This window comes from Canis lupus, chromosome 15, assembly GCF_048164855.1.
Source record: "Canis lupus baileyi chromosome 15, mCanLup2.hap1, whole genome shotgun sequence".
Lineage (NCBI taxonomy): Eukaryota > Metazoa > Chordata > Mammalia > Carnivora > Canidae > Canis > Canis lupus.
The window spans coordinates 47,484,971-47,492,146 of record NC_132852.1 but is presented as its reverse complement, the minus strand read 5'-3'; positions in this window follow the sequence as shown (position 1 = coordinate 47,492,146).

Here is a 7,176-nt window from a genome sequence, read left to right as displayed (position 1 = left end):
CTCTCCGGGTCCCGCCTGCCTCTGGCTCCGCAGCCTCCCTGGAGCAGTGGCGGCCCTGCTCCTCCTGCGGCCCAGTGCTCAGGAGCTGCGAGGGGCTCCGGCCTCTGGGCCTCTGGGCCTCTGGGCCTCTGGGCCTCTGGGCCTCTGGGCTGCGGTTGCCCTGCAGGCCTGAGCGCACGTTCCTTGCCTTCCCTTCCTCGTGTGCTTCCGCTCCCCCTGGCCTTAGCACCGTGCAGGAGAGCCCCTTGCCCTCCCTGCCTTGCTTTTGTTCTCTTTTTGTTTTCTTTTTTTTAATAATAAATTTATTTTTTATTGCTTTTGTTTTCTAAGGCAGAATGGACTTCCCAGTGTTTGTGGTAATGACGTGCACTTAAGGATGTTTAAAGAAGTGGCCTTATAAAATGCATATTTGTATTATTAAGATAGTGCTCAGGTTGCCGCTCCAGAAAATAGGTCAGATCTTCCTGTGAGATCCAGGGGCCGGTTTCTCCCTGGTCTTTTTTTTTTTTTTTTTTTTTTTAATTTTTATTTATTTATGATAGGCACACAGTGAGAGAGAGAGAGAGAGAGAGAGAGGCAGAGACACAGGCAGAGGGAGAAGCAGGCTCCATGCACCGGTAATCTTAATTTCCTTATGGTTATTTGTTAATTTTATCCATTCTAGAGAAAGCCTTTGTGCAGTACCGAGTATGCTAGAACTGTCATCCAAATAATGATATATTTTTCTAGACTGAAGAGATCTAGATGTATTATTGTGTTTCATATCTTTAATACTTGACCGGCTTTAAACAAAATAAATAGCTGTTCATGCATGACTGATAGGGTTTTAGTTTTTGTCACCCAGTGAAATAGGCTTGGGGATTAGCCATAGGTCATCATCAGTTTAAAGAGAGGAAAATGCACTTGTTTTAATATCTGTGTGATCGAGATACCAAGCTACATTTTCCTCTCTAGCAGAGATGTGTCACACGAGGTTGTAGCTGTGTTCAGTGTAGTGTGGATGGATGCAAAATGGAGGGAAACGTTCCAGTCTGAATCATTGTCATCTTTTCTCCTAATGAGCCTAAAATTCTAACAAACAATGCACTTTTGGTTTTTTTGTATTGGTTTTTTTTTTTTCAGCAGGTATATATATGCTTTCATTTTATTCATATGATAGTTTACCCAGTACAGCTCTAGGCTCCAACACCTTAAAAAATAACTCTCCTTTCCATACAAATATCACATCAAAATTCAGGTCCAGATTAATTTCACACACATTAACCTCCAACAGTTAAGCAACGATTTCCTCTGAGATACTTGCTACTCTCATTTCACAATGGATTTGGTTCATATAAATTGATGAAGACAACAGAAAAGAAAGAAAAGAAAAGAAATGAAACGAAAAGTGTTTTCTGGACTTAGGTGATTTTGCTTTGGTTTTTAGTAAAACCTAAATGCATTTGTTAAGTTTGTGGTGTCTTGGGAAGACCAGAGACAATCCAGTTACACATTCTTTTTTTATTTTTTTGTATCACTTTTATTGTTTTCAGTTGTTTGATACTGTTTATTACATGGTTCAGATATTTGACTGCTCTGGTTGAAAATGCCTAAATCTTCTGAAGCTTTTTGAGGACATTAATTCTCTTCTTACTTCTGCCTGTCTACCGCTGAGCCCAGCACAGTGTCTTCCATGTGGCGGTTTCAGATATCTGGTCGACTGATTTTTTTTTTTTTTTTTTTAATAAACTGACACCAAGAGGTTATAAGCTGTAACTTTATAATTTGTAGGACAAAAGCTCTGGACTTTGAAGGGAAGCCGTGATCACTGCTCGGTCCCTACCCACCCCAAACTCTTAGGCCCCAAATGCAGCCACTCTGGACCCTTTGAGATGCTTGTCTGTTCTCCGCGTCCTTGTATCTGAAGAATGAGTATCTGCTGCAACTTCTTGGTTTCCAGGCTCGGGTGCTGTCCGCGTTCCTGCGTGGAAGGGACAGATTGGCGCCCCCTCGCATGCCTCCCCACGCACAAACTCACGCCTCCTCCCACCCGCGGTGCAGACACGGCTCTGCCGCAGAATCAGACCGATGGCCAGTGAGGGTGTTTCCTAACACGTAAGCACCAGGTGCAGCTCGGAAACCTAGGAGGCTCACTTGCCATTTCCAGGCTCGCACAAGTTTTCATTTCTGGAAATTATGGTTCGTGAGGCAGGATGAGGCCTAATCAACATGTGTGACTCTGGCTTAACAGTCCGGGTGTCGGTGGCCAACAGACCCCTCGCAGTCTGGAAAGCCAGCCGTGTGAGTCAGGGAGAAACAGAACCAACTGGAGGTAAGTGTGTAAGTAGATCTACTTTAGGGAGTTGGCTCACACGATGGTGGAGACTTGGTGACTCCAAAATCTGCGGGGGGAAGGCCGGCAGCTGGAGGCCCAGGAAGAGCAGACTTCTCCCTTGCTCGGGGGAGTCAGCCTTTGTTCTAGGCAGGCCTTCACCTGATTGGACGAGGCCCACCCACATTATGGAGGGTGATTTGCTTTACTCAAAATTGCCTGATTTAAATTTTTTTTAATTTTTATTTATTTATGATAGTCACACTGAGAGAAAGAGAGAGAGGCAGAGACATAGGCAGAGGGAGAAGCAGGCTCCATGCACCGGGAGCCCGACTTGGGATTCGATCCCAGGTCTCCAGGATCGCGCCCTGGGCCAAAGGCAGGCACTAAACCGCTGCACCACCCAGGGATCCCGCCTGATTTAAATGTTAATCTCATCCAAAGCCACCCTCAGAGAAACAGCCAGAAAAGTGTTTGACCGGCTCTCTGAGACCACACTCCAGGCGACCTGACACATCAGATTAACCATCACACCATCAGAAATTCATCCTTGAGTGGAAAAATCTCCTCTTCATACACTCAATACACAGCAGCTGTTGTGGCGAACACTGTCGGTCTCGCACGCATCTCTCCTGCTCCGCGGACAGACAAGCCCCTTTCCCAAGACAAGGTCTTGGGAAATTCTTCACCCCTCTCCTGCTTGCTCTCTGGCTGGTGGAACTCCTGTCTTTTTCTTTCTTTCTTGGTTTGCTTCCTCAGTTTTGGTGGTTTGCTGAGACGTATTTTGAAAATATTGTCTTTCCATCTGTGGCTTGTCTTTTTATTCTTTATAAGAGCAGAAGCTGTACATTTTCATGAAGATTAATTTATCATTTTTTTGTGTTTATGGATCATATTTATGTTGCATCAGAGAAATCTTAGTCCAACATAAATAAAAAGACATTTTCTTATATTTTCTTGTGGAAGTGTGATGTTTCAGGCTGTACATTTAGGACCGTGGTTAACTTTATGTTTGTATATGATGCAATTTATCAACTTCTTTCTTTCTTTCTTTCTTTCTTTCTTTCTTTCTTTCTTTCTTTCTTTCTTTCTTCTTTCTTTCCTTTTCCTTCTTTTCTTTCTTCTTCTCGTTCCTTTTTTGGTATTTATCTATCTCTAGCTGTTTCAGCACAGATTTGCTGAAAAGACTTTTCTTTCTCTGCTCCCTTTTATTTCTTTTTCCTGTCTTACTGAAGTGGCTGGAACCGCATAAGAATGTCACACAGAACAGTGAAAAGTGGAGGCCTTGTCCTGTCACTGATCTCAGAGGGAAAGTGTCTACTGCTCTTCTGTCAATGTGATGTTAGCTATGGTGTTTTTGTACACGACTTTAATCAGTTTGAAAAAGTTCCCTTCTGTTTTTAATTTGCTGGGGATGGATGCTGCTTTTTCTGCATTGAGATGACATGTGCGTTTTCCTTTCTGCCTATTAATATGGTGGATTATACTAGTTGTTAATTTAATTTGATTAGTTAAAAAAGATTTTGTTTACTTATTCAGGAAAGACACACACAGAGAGAGGCAGAGGCATAGGCAGAGGGAGAAGCAGGCTTCCTGCAGGGACCCCGATGCAGGACTCGATCCTGGGACCCTGGGATCATGACCTGAGCTGAAGGCAGATGCTCAACCACTGAGCTACCCAGGTGTCCCCAATAGTTTAATTTTAAACCAACCTTGCATTGAACCTCAGTTGGTTGTGATTTATCTTTTTAAATATTGTTAGCTTCAATTTATTAACACTATGTTGAGAATGTTTACACCCATGCTTGTGAAAATATTATATTATATTTTATTTTATTTTATTTTGGGGGAATGTCTTTGGTTTTGGTAGCAGAGACTTCCGGCCACTTATGGGCAGGCCCTCGTCCACTTCTCTGCACAGTTTGTCTAGAATTGGTTTGATTTCTTTTTCTTTTTTTTTCTTGATTTTATTTATTTATTTGAGTGAGTGAGAGAGAGCGAGAGCACGCATGAGTGGGGGGAGAGGCAGAGGCAGAAGGAGAAGCGGACTCCCCGCTGAGCAGGGAACCCAACATGAGGGTTGAATCCAGGACCCTGAGATCATGACCTGAGCTGACGGCAGTTGCATCACCGACTGAGGTACCCAGGTGCCCCATTTTATTTCTTAAATATTGGTGGATTCCCCCAGTGGAGCTCCCTGGGCCTGGAATTTTATCTGTCCCTTGGTTTTTACTACAAATTCAATTTTGTTAACAGACATAAGGCTGTTTGTCTTCTTTTCTTGAGTGAGCTTCGGTAGTTTGTCATCCAAGGACCTTGCCCACTTTGTCTTAGTTGTCAGAATTATTGGCATGCGTCTGTCCACAATAGTCCCTTATTATGCTCTTAATATCTATATCACCTGAAGGGCTGCCACTTCTCACTCCTGCTGTTCGTGACTTTTTTGTTCTCTTGGTTTTCCTGGTCAATCTAGCCAAAGACTTATTCATTACATCAATTTTCTGAAGGAACCAGCTTTCTGTTTCATTGATTCTTGCTGTTGTTTTGCTTTTTTTTTTTTTCATGGATTTCCATTCTCATCCGTATGATTTTTTTTTCCTTCTCGTACTATGTTGATTTTTATTCCCACCCCCCCCCCCCAGTTTCCTAAGATGGAAGATGGAAGTTGGAATTGTTGGTTTTAAACAAACTTTTCTAGGGTAGGTGCTAAGTGATATGTGTTTCCCTCCAGATGCTGCTCCAGCGGCAGCCTGCACGTGTTGATACAGTGCATTTCATTGTCACTCAGTTCAAAACCCTTTCTAATTTCTTCTTAAAGTTTCTTCTTTGTTCAATGTCTTATTTGGAAACATTTTATTTAGTTACTAAACATTCACAGATTTTCGAGACATGTTTCTAGTATTGATTTACAACCTAATTTCATTTCGTGATTGGAGAACATATCTTTATGACTAAAATCCTTCACAATTTGTTAAGATTTGTTTCATGGCCCGGACTATGGATTATCTTGACAAATATTCCATTTGCACTTGGAAAGAATGTATGTTCTGCTGCTGCCCAGTATCATGTTCTTCTGGAATGTCCCTCAGGTCAGGTCCTCGGTGTTGTAACTGATGGGCTGTCTACATCCGCCATCAATTTACTGAGAGGGATGTTGAAATCCGTGACTCTACTGTTTCTACCTCCTTGTCTTTATCATGTTTGCTTCATGTATCCTGAAGCTCTGTTAGGTACATAAGCACTTAGGACTTTTGTCATGTCCTCTTGATGATCGGACATCTATTTCTTCACGACATAGTTCTGTGTCTCCCCTCTAACAGTCTGGGTCTGAAATCAACCTTGTCAGACATTAACGTGTGACTACTTGCTTTCGATTAGTATGGAATATCTTTTTGCATCCTTTACATTTAACTTATTTGTGTCTTTGCATTTCAAGTCACTTTCTCGGGGCGCCTGGGTGGCTCAGTAGGTTGGGTGTCTGCCTTTGGCCTGGGCCATGGTCTTGGAGTCCTGAGATAGAGTCCCGAGTCAGGCTCCCTGCTCAGCTTCTCCTTCTACCTCCGCTGCTCTGCCTGCTTGTCCTCTCACTCTCTCTCTCAAATAAATAAATAAAACCTTAAAAGAAATAAAGTCATTTTTCTGGTGGCTATTATGTGCTGGGGCTGTGGTTTTTCATTGGATCTGACAATCTCTAACTTTTAAGTGGGTTTTGGACCATTTATACTGAGTGTGATTATGGACACGGTTGAGTCTAATTCTATCCACTTGCTACTTGTTTTCTACTGTCCCATTTGTTTGTTCTCTTTTTCTTGTTTCTCTACTTTCTCTTGGATTCATTGACCATTTCTTTTTTATAATTCCATATCATTTATGTTGCTACATTATTGGCTATTTTTTTTATTGTGATACTTTAGTGGTTTATTTAGTTTTTTAGAGTTTATGATATAAATCTTTAATTGACCTGCCTTTGAGCAAGATCGTGCCCCTTCCCATATAGTAAATGCAACTTACACTATGCTCCTACTTCTTCCTTTCTGTTCTTTGTGCTATTATTGTAACGTATTTTACTTTTACATATGTTATACATTCCACAATATAGTTTTGTCATTATTGCTCTAAACATTCAGCTATCTTTTATAAAGGTTAATTCATTTTTAAGTCTTCATAATTTCCCATCTACTTATCATTTCTGATGCTCTGCATTCCTTTACGTTGGTCCAGATTTCCATCTGGTGTAATTTTTCTTCTGTTTGCTGGAGGTAAGTTCTTCTGGCTATAGTATGGATGGAAAATATTTTATTTTACTTTCATTTTTTGAAAGATATTCTTTTTGGGTAAAGAATTCTAGGTTTACAGTTATTTTTCTTCAAATGGTAAAGAAATTTCTTCATTGTCTTCAACGAGAAGTCTTCATGAGAAGTTAGCACTCGCCCTTACCTTCATCCTTCTCCGTGTAGTTGTCTTATTTCTCTTCTGCATTTAAGATTTTCTCTTTGTTCATGGCAAAATGGTACGACATGTAGTTTTTGTCATGATTCTTGTGATTGGGGTTCAATGAGCCTCTTTAATATATGGGATTATACTTTTGTAATATAAGTTTTAGGAAAGTGGGTCTGGATGGCTATGGGAGGACTGGGTTTGGGAAGGCTGCTCTGGATAGTTCTGGAGGGACTTTGAGAAGGTTGGCTCTGGGTGGCTGTCTCAGATGGCGCCATGGCTGAGAGCAGGGAAGTCACAGGTGCTTTAGGGCAGCCTATCACTCTCAGACTCTGTCTTGTCCAGATTCCCCTTCCTAGTGTGGGTTTCTCTAACTCCCCAGGCCAATATGGGACCCTCACATAGGTTTCCTTTGCACTGGGAAGTTG